We start from the raw sequence: 13,480 nt of genomic DNA, 5'->3' as shown, positions 1-13,480 counted from the left end.
ATGTAGACTTCTGGCTTTTAGTCCATCAATGTTGGAGCATCATGATGCTTTGAGTAGGTGGTGGTGGTGCAGGCCAGGCCGCCACCATAAAGAAACTGGAAAAAGAAACAGAAGAGAGAGTAGGGGTCAGTACGGATTTTAGAGCCACTATGAATAGTTATTATGATGAATTGAACATACAGAGTATCAGGATTATGTTAAAGTGAAGTTATAAAAAGGCCATGTTAAAGTAATGTGTTTTCAGCAGTGTTTTAAAGTGCTCTACTGTATTAGCTTGGCAAATTCCTATTGGCAGGCTATTCCAGATTTTAGGTGCATAACAACAGAAGGCCGCCTCATCACTTCTTTTAAGTTTTGTTCTTGGAATTCTAAGGAGATACTCATTTGAAGATCCGAGGTTACGATTTGGAATATAAGGTGTCAGACATTCTGATATATAAGATGGAGTGAGATTATTTAAAGCTTTATAAACCATAAGCAGAATTTTAAAGTCAATCCTGAATGACACAGGTAACCAGTGTAGTGACATCAAAACTGGAGAAATGTGCTCAGATTTTTTTTTTCCTAGTTAGGATTCTAGCAGCTGTATTCTGCACTAGTTGCAAATGATTTATGTCTTTTTTGGGTAGTCCTGAGAGTAGTGCGTTACAGTAATCTAGTTGATTGAAAACAAACGTGTGAACTAATTTCTCAGTATCTTTCAGTGATATAAGATGTCTAACTTTAGCTATGTTTCTTAAGTGAAAAAATGCTGTCCTAGTGATCTGATTAATATGCGATTTAAAATTCAGATTACAGTCAACAATTACCCCTAAGCTCTTTACCTCCGTCTTGACTTTTAATTCTAATGTATCCAGTTTATTTCTAATAGCTATTGATAAGTACAGCTGTGTGTCATCAGCATAGATGTGGTAGCTCACGTTGTGCCCTGAGATAATCTGACCTAATGGAAGCATGTAGATTGAGAAGAGCAGCGGACCCAGGATAGAGCCTTGTGGAACACCATATAGGATATCATGTGTCTTTGAGTTGTAATTACCACAACTAACAAAAAATTTTCTCCCTGCCAGGTAGGATTCAAACCAATTTAAGACAGTGCCAGAGAGGCCCACCCATTGACTATGGCGATTTCTAAGAATATTGTGATCAATGGTGTCAAATGCAGCACTCAGATCTAAGAGGATGAGAACAGATAAATGGCCTCTGTCTGCATTCACCCGCAAATCATTTACTACTTTAACGAGTGCAGTTTCTGTGCTGTGATTTGTTCTGAAACCTGACTGAAATTTATCAAGAATAGCATGTTTATTTAGGTGGTCATTTAGCTGCATAATGACTGCCGTCTCTAGAATTTTACTTAAGAAAGGCAGGTTAGAGATGGATCTAAAGTTTTCAAGAGCCGAGGGGTCGATATTATGTTTCTTAAGTAGGGATTTAACTACAGCAGTCTTAAGACAGTCTGGAAAGACCCCCGTATCTAATAACAAATTTACTATGTGAAGAACATTATCAATTAGCACCCCCGATACTTCTTTGAAATAATTTGTTGGTATTGGGTCAAGGACGCAGGTGGAGGGTTTTAATTGAGATATTATTTTTTGTAAATCAGATAAATCTATCCTAGTGAAAGAGTTTAATTTGTTTATAATGGAATGCTGGGGTTTAGGAGGATCCTTAGTGTTGGGGAGATATACTATGTTATTTCTAATATCATTAATTTTTTAGTTGAAAAATACAGCAATAGCCTCACAGGTTTTACTGGAATTACTTAGGAGGCATTCCTTTGAGTTACTTGGGTTTAGCAGACGATCAGTGGTAGAGAATAACAGCCTGGACCCCAGATCTGCCTCAACTAGGCAGGGTGCCAGGGCTTCCCATGTGCCTATCCTGTGTATTGGTAAGATGCAGTAGCTCCACAGACTTGCATACCACAAGGTGGGTATATGTGAGAAGCTTCTTCTGACCTTTCTGAACCCTAAACTGCCTGATTGCACTCCTGGGAGGTTGAGGATGCGCAGTATCATACAGCTTTATACAATAATTATGTTATTGAGCCAGCCAGCTTCCGATTTTCTAATCTATTTATGTAAGTTAAGGGTGCAGGGAGTTGGGACAGATCCTGGCCACGCTGGGCCCCATCTTTGGACAGGGCTCTCTTCTAAGGCACTCTGGGTGAAATACAATCACAATTGAACTTACTAGATATGCCTTCACTGCTCTCTGTCCCAAGTTCTCTCATTCTATTTAACACAGTGTAATGGCTATTTAATTCTTCTCCTTTGTGTATCAACACATGCTTTCCTACACCAAATATGTCATTATTCTTCTTGCAATTCTAAGTCATCAAATGCTAAATTATTTCTGTCCTCATTTTTCAAAGCTGCTCCATGGCTGAGTTCCCAGTCTGATTCATTTTATGAGATTGCTTTATGCTGCCACTGCCAATACTTCCCAGTAATGAAGTCCTAATATGTTAACACTTCTTACTTTTAGTGAGATTAAGAGAGATCAGATTTGCCTTTCTCTATGGCCACAGAGAACAGAGGGCCCCAGGACACAGAGGAGCTCACCAGCTACAGTAACGACAAGAAGCCGGCCAGTGATGGTGTTATGAGGAGGATCAGTGGTTCGCATATGAAACATAATATAACATTGGCAATCTTGCTTAATCTTAACGTTCAAGGCAGGAATCATCCCTGGATGGTGGTCCAGGGTCTCACAGAGGCCACTCATCACTAATCAAGTTATCAGAAATCTTTTGGGAAGTGGGACCAAAAGCGCAGTATAACTTGCACAATATAAACAGATGACAACCAGGTGCAGGATTTGAATCCAGAACCATGCTAACTAAATGCACATTTCATACACTGTTATAACTTATCCACCTTAATATAAAGGTAAGTGTCAGTGTGTCCATCTGGTTGCTATGTCTCTGTCATTCTTACAGGTGGTGCATCTCAAACATTTGCAGAAATAAATCACATTGGATCTGTCATTCTAGATGGCACATAGGAAAAATGAACACTGCGTTTACAAATCCCATACCAAATGGCATTTGTTATTCCAACAAATGGCAAACCAACAGATGGCGCATCACACACGTTAACACTATTTTAATGAACCACATACCAAATGGCATATAACAGAGACATATGCGTTACATTTGTCATTCCAAAAGATGGCACATGATACATATTGTCAGTAGCACATTTTATTACTACAAATATTTGTGAAGTGGCATCTGCTGGAATAAGACATGCAGTGCATTTTATTACTACATGCATTATAAAATACATTCCAATACATGATGCACTGCAAATGTTAGCGATGAGGTCTACGTTGATTATTTATATTTCAAACCATCTTAGAAGGATAGCACAGCTAGTATAATATAAGCTGATTTATGTCCATCCAGCAGCTAAAGCTAAAGAAAGCTTGCTTACAGAGAAAAGTGGTTTTGCTGAAATTCAAGGAAAAATCCTTTCAAATTGACACCCATTCCAAATTTTGTAGTATAATGAAGTATGTGACTTAGTCCAATATGAGTAAAAATACATTAAACAGCACTGCAGAGAGAGAGCATCAAGCTCAAGAAAATGAATCATCTGAACAATGAAAATAACTGATGATGAAGAACTCAGTAGATGAGGAAGTGAAACAGCAGCCCAGAAATTATGGCATGCAAAGAAGGATTACATCTCAATACAGAGAGCTGATTTGCCATCTTCTCGTATGGAGAATGCAGACAACTTCCTGTGAAACCTGCACTTTTGAGGACTATTGCCGAGTCTTAGGGACTCATGTCAGATAAGGTGGGCATTTCTTTGTTTTTGTAATTGCCAGATTTTTCGTTTGCACATGGGCAACTAGAGGCAGGTTTCTCGCAAATTGGAAAGGGAGCTCAACATGAAAATTAAGATTACATTCCAAACTGTAAGAACTGTTTACTTGAAATGTCATCTTAACGTGAAGCATCTGAAACTGGACAGTAACACATTTCAACTGTGTGCCATCACAAGTGCCTTGAGAAGAAGACTTGCTGGTCACCACAAACACCTCCTGCCCTGGGTAATTCATTTGAGTTAGCAGATATTTCTCCACTATGAGTTAAAAGTTAGACCAATAGATCACGACATATCGTGGATTGGGTCATTTAGTATTTTTATATTAGTTAATAACTTGCTACTTAATGTTGATGCAGACCACATACTGTATCTTGTTTTCCCAGATTTAACACCATTGGCCACATGATTCTCATTAACCTCCTTAGACGATGGATGATCTTTCTGCCAGTGCTCTCGGTCTTATGTAGCAGGCTGCTGTCAGAAGCTGTGGTTAGAGATCCGCAGTATTGTATAGCAGGTGCCGTAGGGAGGACTTCTGGACCCGCTGCTATTCTTGAAGTCCATGTTCCGGTTAGGCCGGGCCATTTTAAAATATAAGTGAAACTATCACAGCAAGACAGAAGACACACACCTCTACTTACTTCTAGCACCAGATGACCCTGAGGCTCTGAGCCTTCTGTTCCAGCGTGATACTAACACAAAAGAAGGGATGATTAATAACTTCCTAAAGAAAATGAGGAAAGAGCAAATTTTATTTCTAGGTTTATAGAGTCATTTTTGTTACATGCACAGCACTGAATGGAATTCTTACTTGACAGTGTTAATCAGCAGTCAACATTTGTAACTGTTGTCGCAGGCACATCAGGCTGCTTGGAGATGGTCTTATGGCCTGTCCATGCAGTGGAGGAAAGAAGTATTTGATCCCCTGCTGAATTTGTAAGTTTGCTAACTTATAAAGAAATGAACAATCTCTCATTTTTATGGTAGTTTCATTTTATATCAATCAAAAATCCAGAAAAAAAAACACATTACATAAAAGTTATAAATTGATTTGCATGTCATGGAGAGAAAAACGTATTTGAATCCCAAGCAAAACACGACTTAGTACTTTGGTGGAGAAACCCTTGTTGGCAAGCAGAGTGGTAAGATGTTTCGTGTAGTTGGTCATCAGGTTGGCACACATCTCAGGAGGGATTTTGACCCAGAAACTCCCTTAATTCTTCAGGTTTCTTGGCTGCCGCTTGGCAACTTTAAGCTTCAGCTGCCTCCACAGATTTTATACAGGACTGAGGTGTGGAGACCAGCTAGGCCACTCCATGACCTTCATGTGCTTCTTCTTTAGCAGCTCCTTTGTTGCCTTGGCGGTATGTTTTGAGTCATTGTCATGCTGGAAGACCCAACTTCAGTGTTGTGGTCTGAGGGAAGGAAGTTCTCATTCTAGATCCATTGGCCCCCTCAATGTGGTGACGTTGTCCTGTACCCATAGCAGAAAAACAGCCCCAAAGCATAATGCGTCCACCTCCATGCCCGACTGTGGGGATGGTATGGTGTTCTTTGGGTCATAACTCAGCATTTCTCTTTTTCCAAACATGGCGGGCCTAGTTGATGCCAAAGAGCTTCACAGCACTTTCTCCCAAGTCTTCCCTGAATCATTTAGATGTTCACTGGCAAACTTAAGACACTGCAAAATTTTAATTCATTATGGCGTAGTGTGTTACCAGTGGTGTTCTTGATGACTGTAGCGGTCCCAACTACATTCAGATCATTAACAAGCTCCTCCCGTGTAGTTTTGGGCTGATCCCTCATCTTTCTCATCATCATCCTCACCCCATGAGGCGTGGTGCTCCAGACTGAGGGTGATTGATGTTCATTTAATATTTCTTCCATTTCTGAATAGTCACACCAATAGTTGTTACCTTCTCACCAAGCTTCTTGCTGATGGTCTTGTAGCCCATTCTGGCCTTGTACAGGTCAACAATCTTGTCCCTGAAGTCCTTTGACAGCTCTTTGGTCTTGCCCATGGTGGTGGAGAGGTTGGAATGGAATAAATTAATTCTGTGGACAGGTGTGCTTTATCCACCCAATGACTTAAGATCAGGAGTATCTGTGATTGATTGATTGATTGATTGATTGATTGCAATCTGTGTGCCACATGGGCAGACAACAAATCTTTGGGAGCCATAATTCTAGCTGGGTTGTACGGGATCAAATCCTTATTTCACTTAATGACATGCAAATTAATTTATAGCATATAAAGGTCATGGAGTGGCCTAGTCGGTCTCCACACCTCAGTCCTGTAGAAAATCTGTGGAGGGAGTTAAGGCTTCAAGTTGCCAAGTGACCATCCAAGAAACCTCAAGGATTTAGAGAGTTTCTGTAAGGAGGAGTGGGCCAAAATCCCTCCTGAGACGTGTGCCAACCTGGTGACCAACTACACAAAACATCTTACCACTGTGTTTGGCACCAAGGGTTTCTCCACCAAGTACTAAGTGTTATGCTTGGGGATCAAATACTTATTTCACTCAATGACATGCAAATCAATTTATAACTTTTATGTAATGTGCTTTTTCTGGATTTTTAGTTGATATTCTGTCTCTCTCCATTAAAATGAAACTACCATAAAAATTAGAGATTGTTCATTTCTTTTTAAGTGAGAAAACTTACAAATTCAGCAGGGGATCAGATACTTATTTCCCCCACTGTAATTCCTTTCTGATCTCCTCAGATGACTCTCTCCTTTGCTGTCTGTGGTCTGTGTTCAGTGTACGACACACGACGAGACCAAAAAGCAGAGGAACGACTTTTCTCCATTTTAAATTGCCTGAATTACCATTTGCATGACGGGAGGCGTGTTTGGTACGAATTCAAGAAAACAGCAAGTTGAAAAAATCACTCCAATCCAATTATTTAGAATCTTTTCCTAGAATAAACAACACTTGATGTCCTGTCACACTCACTTTGCTTTACTCAATGACATGTCAAAGGCATGCAGGTCCACAGAGGACGGTGGCTTTTCACTTTGTCACTTTTCAGGAGGCACATGTATCCATGTCTAGATCATTACAAAGGCTTATTGAACAATACTGTTGTTTTTTTATTTATTTTCTTACCCAAAAGGTCTGTGTTCAGAGTTTAATCTTCAGTCCCAGGTCTACAGAGACCTCAGGATGTCTCAGTCTCTCTTTGAAACACATTTGATCTTCTAAACTTGTGTGTGATGTAAGCCAACAGACACATTTGAATTTCTTATTCTGGACTGTGTTGCTCTTGCTGTGCTCCGTTGTGTTTTTTTTCATATTTATTCAGCGCCACATTCAGTCTCTTTAAGGTTTGAAGTGCAAAGTCAGCATGACACACCTCAGCCACGTAGGCAATGTGTTGGTGAACTGAAAAAAGAAACAAACAACAGCAAAAAAGACAGACGGCCAATTCCATTTCTTTTATACCCAAATACCTAGCGCACTTTCATTAAGAAAAACACTTTGAATTATACAAGTTGCCAGTCTTAAGAAGATAATTTCATGGAGGATCACAGAAATCGTCAGGTAGAGGGGTCCTTTCATTGGATTGGCTGACCCAGCGCTGCCTCAGCCAATAGGAGGAGGCAGCTTGATGGCCAAGGTCTCCAGGACTCTGAACAAATCCAAATCCTATTATGTGATATCATCTACTCTTGCATTTTACTCAGTACATGTACTATTACTATTGTACTATTTTATTGTATTGAGGATTACTTGTGTTCTGTTCTGTGTATTGTATTGTGTTTACCCCATTTTTTGACACCCACTGCCCAACCTGCCTGGAAAAGGGTCTCTCTTTGAACTGCCTTTCCCAGGGTTTCATCAATTTATTCCCTACAAGGGTTTTTTGGGAGTTTTTCCTTGTCTTCTTAGAGAGTCAAGGCTGGGGGGCTGTCAAGAGGCCAGGTCTGTTAAAGTCCATTGTGGCACTTCTTGTGTGATTTTGGGCTATACCAAAATAATTAGTATTGTATTTTACAGTATTTACAAACTGACATGTTTGGTAGATGGTTAGATAACAGCAGGATACAAACGTTCTCATAAAGGGAATGTGCTGCTTGCGTACAGCGTCATTCAGAGCAGTAATGACTTAAAGTGGCTGAGGAATAAGGCGTTGGGTTTTCTGACAAACGCATGAATCATTCGGCAACAGCAGGATGACGTCTTTCGTGTGAACATAAAGCACCACGAGGAAGATCTTTGTAGATGTTCATGAGTGTAACCTTTCATTTTTGTATGTGTGTGTGTCTATGGATTTTCTTCTATATACCTTTTTCTGATTAAAAAAAAACAACAACAAAAAGCTTACAATGTCAAATGAATGTAATTGGTTTTGGGGTTAGCTGTTTGGAGCCATTCGCCATAGTAAACACACGAACATCTGCCATCCCAGTGACGCCATGACTTGTAATAGAAATGAAATGCAGCTACGCAAGTGTTATAGATGGCCGGGGCCTTTGCCTGGTACGCCAGACACCAGATAAAAGTCCAATTATTATTTATTTTGTAATGATAATTTGCACCAAGCACCCTCCACTCCACAATACTCATAAATCACTACAATAAATCAATAACCATAAACAATCCTCCACTCCCAGACGCATTGCCCCTCTGCCACCCGACTCAGCTCGTCCGTCTGGGATTTCCCATAGTCCTTTATAGTCCATGACCCGGAAGTGCTTCTGAACCCTCAGTCCATGTGACTTCCTAGCACTTCTGGGTCAGTTCAAAACTCTTCTTTTTCATCCCGGAAGTACGTCATTTCCTCTGTCCCTGTGACAAGGACATACTTCCGGGTTATAAGGCAAATACAAGTCTCTGAGCCTCCCTGCAGTGTCTCCTGGCGGCCCCCATGGTATTTAGCAGGGCTGTGAAGGAAAACTCCAATGTCCATGATACCCTGATGGAATTCGGGAGACCTCCATGCTGCTGGAAGGGCTCCATCTAGTGGCGTGGGGGTATTGGCCGGGATAAACAGCCAGCCATATCTCACAAGGAACAGTGCGGACAGAACACTACCTCCCCCAAAACACTAGATGGCAGCTGTACCTCAGACTCCCGCAGGACTTCATGGATGATGGAGTCCGATACAGCCCTGTTGGGATCTGGGGGCACTTCCAGGGGGCGCTGCAGTGTTCCTGAGCCCATGTGAGTGGTTTTTCTGAAGCACTTTCGGTTCCTTGTATAAGGGACTAGTGGACAGTACTTGGGGAGCCAGAGTCGGGTGGAAGGTGGACAAAGCTTGCTGAGGAGGAGTGGAGGAGTAAAGAGAAGAGAAAGTATTATTGTATTGTGTGCTTTTGTGTTTGTGAGACTGAGTTGTGCCTGTGGGAAATGGGGAAGGCGTTTCCCACATGGTGAAGAAAAATAAAACATGTCTTTGTTTTTATCAGTGTGCCTCTAGAGTCTGTCTGTGTTGGGTTCGGTGGTTGACACTCCCCCTAGAGATGTTACAACAAGTTTTGTGTTCTTAACGTGGAAGGACTGACTAAGCCTAATGCTGCTAAATCCCAAGGTGGGCAAAGTCTTTGAGAAAGTCATAACGAAGCCTGACCTTGAATTGCCGACCCAGATGTCATTTAAAGCATTATGCCAATGACGCAGAAGGTCATGAACTCCAGGGGGGTGTGCTTGACAACTGCATGGCATCAATGGACAAAATGGCATTGTGGGATTCCAAAAATGCAAAATAAAAAATTACAATAAATAAATAATCTAATTAACCTCGGAGGATCTTGGAGAAAAAACACCTCACTGGAATGCCTTCGGTTAATAAAGAATTGGTTGAAGGGTCCTAAGGATAGAGCTGCCAGGCATGAGGAACAGAGGAAGACCTAAGTGAAGGTTTATGGATGTGGTGAGAGAGGACATGCAGGTGATGGGTGTAACAGAACAAGATGTAGAAGACAGAAAGATATGGAAGAAGATGATCCGCTGTGGCAACCCCTAATAGGAGCAGCCAAAAGAAGAAGAAGAAGAAGAAGAAGAAATAATTCATGATACTGTGTAGACCAACATAGTGACAAATGAGGCATGCCTGACTCACTCCTCTACAATACAAGCAGGTTATAAAAAAATTCATGAATGGAATAACTGAATCGATTCACATGACTACTTACATGACCCGACAGCAAAGTGACCACCCGACACACCCCTGAGGAATTAGTTCACCTGTTTTGAAACACCAGAGCTGCCAAGGAGATGAACTAAAGGAGGAAACATGGAACAGACACCTGTGGCACAGCACAGTAGGCCAAGAACAAGAGGGCCTCACCTCCGTGACATCAGCTGGTTCAGATGATGAGACGAGACCAAGTGATCCTCCTAAAAAAGGAAAAAAAAAGGAAAATCTGCAGTGAAGAGTTAAGAAGGAAAGGGGGAAGGCATCAAAAAACGAGAAGTTGAAACTCCACTAGAGCTGTCCAAGCACATGGCCAGAAATGGTGCCCACCACCCCCCTCAGTTAGCTTATTTGCAGCACAGCTTCAATTCAATTTATTTTTACTTTCTTGTATACAAAGTTTAGGGAAACTATTGGAATTGTCCAAAGATTCAATGTTGAGATTTTGATGAATCTCAACGTTTTAGACCTCCCTGATGTTCTCGTATACGAAGTACAGGGAAAGTGTTGGAATCCTCCAAAAGTTCAATTTCGAGGTTTTGATGAATGTCAATGTTTTAGACATCCCTGAATCTGAAAATACCATTTTTGGAATTCTGTCTGTGTGTGTGTGTGTAATCACAACAACTTGAGTACGCTTTCATGTAGGTCAGCCAAATTTTGCATACAAGTATTGGGTACAAAACGTAGACCTGAGCTCCTGGACAGTCGGAGGTGTTGAATGGACCCAAACATAATGTCACATCCCCAGGTATTCTATTGGATTGATGTCAGGCAAGTGAGCGTGGGGGCCAGTTAATTGTATCAAATCCTTCATCCTCCAGGAACTGCCTGCATACTCTCGCCACATGAAGCCGGGCATTGTTGTGCACCAGGAGGAACCCATTGAACCAGCATAGGGTATGATGATGGGTCAATACTTAATGGCAGTCAAGGTGCCGTTGTTTATCCTCTAGAGGTCTGTGTGTTCCTCCATGGATATGCCTCCCCAGACCATCACTGACCCAACCACCAAACCGCTCATGCTGAATGATGTTACAGGCAGCATAACGTTCTCCACGGCTTCTCCAGACCCTTTGACATCTGTCACATGTGCTGAGGGTGAACCTGCTCTCATCTGTGAAAAACACAGGGCGCCAGTGGTGGACCTGCCAATTCTGGTATTCTACAGCAAATGCCAATTGAGCTCCATGGTGCCCACTAGAGGACGTCGGGCCCTCAAACCACCTTCATGAAGTTTTTTTCTAATTGCTTGCTGGAAGTCATTTTGTAGGCTCTGGCAGTGCTCATCCTGTTCCTCCTTGTCCAAAGGAACAGATACCGGTCAGTCCTGCTGATGGGTTAAGGACCTTCTACAGCCCTGTCCAGCTCTCCTACAGTAACTGCCTGTCTCCTGGAATCTCCTCCATGCCCTTGAGACTGTGCCGGGGGACACAGCAAACCTTCTGGAAATGGCGCATATTGATGTGCCTGCCATCCTGGAGAAGGTGGACTACTTGTGCCAGCTCTGTAGGGTCCAGGTATCACCTCATGCAGATAGTAGTGACACTGACCAATGCCCAAATGCAAAACGAGTGAAAAAACAGATGAGGAGGGAAAAATGTCAGTGGCTTTCCTCCACCTGTTAAACAATTCATTCCTGTTTTCAGGGTTGTCTCATTGTTGTCCCTCTAGTGTACCAAAGCAGCTGAAATTGATGAACAAGCCCCTCTGCTACTTCAATGACCAGATCAATAGCCCACAAGTGTCATTGACGTGATGCTATACTCTCATTCAAAAGGGTTTATTTCTTTTTTTTGAGCAGTATATTTTATCTCTTGTATTTCTCTACAAATGACTATAAAACATATATGCATGCTAGACTAAAGTTGCGAGTCTTCAGCCTGACATTGAAAGGGAATCTTTTATATTAGCAGAAAGATCAAGCCAAAGCTTCAGGCCCTGTAAGTAAAAGCTGCAACTCCAAATGTTATTTTACTAATTATTAGTAGCCCAGCATCTTGAGACCTTAAGGTGAGATCTGCTTTGTAAATCGTTATAGAAAAGATGTAGGAATCTGAAAAAAAAAAAAACACACACAAACTATCAAGTGATGAAGATGAAGCAGAAACCTTGACATCCTTTAATAAGAATATGGATGAGATATCGGGACACAGAGCGACAAATGGACTAATTGGACTCCACTCTTTTGTCAAATTTCTAACGTTTGCCAACCGGAGAGGTTATCTTTACCCTTAAAGAGTATTTGCTGACAATTGTAGAATGAATCCCCCAAGGACTGATTGCAATCCATGGGGGACATTCTACTGACAACCACAGAACAGTGGCAGGCCTCGCCTGTTTGTGATGCATTGATTCATACAATCTTCATTTCATACAGCACCAGAGACCGGTGACACCTCACATTGTGATTAAGTCAGAATTTCCTTGGACTCTGAACTCTCTGAACATCTGAGCACATCCAGTGGGCTATGTTACCCTATGTGGGCTCACTACATTGACGGGTTTGTTGCTGCTGATTGAACATTTTAAAAAATCCATTCACTTCATTTGGATGAACCTTATGAAATGTTGGAGTATTTTCAGGCACACTCCTCCAACAGCAGGGCGGTGCTCACATGCCCACCGATCCACATTCTGACAGTTCTGAGTGACCCTGACAATTGTTGGCTCTGTCTGCTGGCCTCATTCTGGGGGGCTTACAGGACATCACCAGCCATCCCTCATGCCACCCGCTTATAGAATACTGTTTGTGTCCTCGTGGCCAGTAGTTACAAGTTAGACTGGGAACCCAAATTAGAGGAGTAATAAGCAAAAAGATGCAGACCACCTCACAGGCTGGTTACCTTTGTTGTTGGTAGAGTCGAGATGGAGCAGAAATACAAGCTGAGGGAATATGAGGCCAAGGAGCAAATGGCCATTGATAGCACTAACAGTGACATTTGCACTCTGCCTGGAGGCTAACAGATGTTTGTACCAACTGCAATGCCAATAATATCAACACCACCTCGGGATCAAGATGTCTTCCAAAAACACAGAGGCACAGGAGTGGCAGCAATAAGGGCAGACACTCAATTCCTACTCTGTTAACCAAAAACAATTCACTTGGATTTTTACTGCTTGATTGTAGGAAAAAAAAAAGGATATGTTATTGGCGGGAAGAAAAATCCTGTCCAGATAGCAAAAAGCAGAAGGCAGGAAACAATTAGAGATTAGAATTAGAGAGCTGGGGGCTCACAGGCACAAATCAAAAAGGTGCAGCTAGAGGTCTTCAGCAGCTTCACGGGGGATAAACAGACAAGTCAGACCATGAAAGGCATTATATGATAGGTAGATGAATAAATAAGAAAAACACTACATAAGACAGACAGACAGGCAGATAGATGGACACAAAAGGCGCTATACAAAACAGGAAGACAACAAAGACACTAAACAATACACAGACCGATTGACAAGAAAGTCACTGTATGACAGACAGACAGATAGGGAGTAAA

The sequence above is a fragment of the Polypterus senegalus genome, chromosome 18 (genome assembly GCF_016835505.1).
Source record: "Polypterus senegalus isolate Bchr_013 chromosome 18, ASM1683550v1, whole genome shotgun sequence".
NCBI classification, from domain to species: Eukaryota; Metazoa; Chordata; class Cladistia; order Polypteriformes; family Polypteridae; genus Polypterus; species Polypterus senegalus.
The sequence above is the reverse complement of the archived record's forward strand: the minus strand, read 5'-3'. Positions refer to the sequence as shown.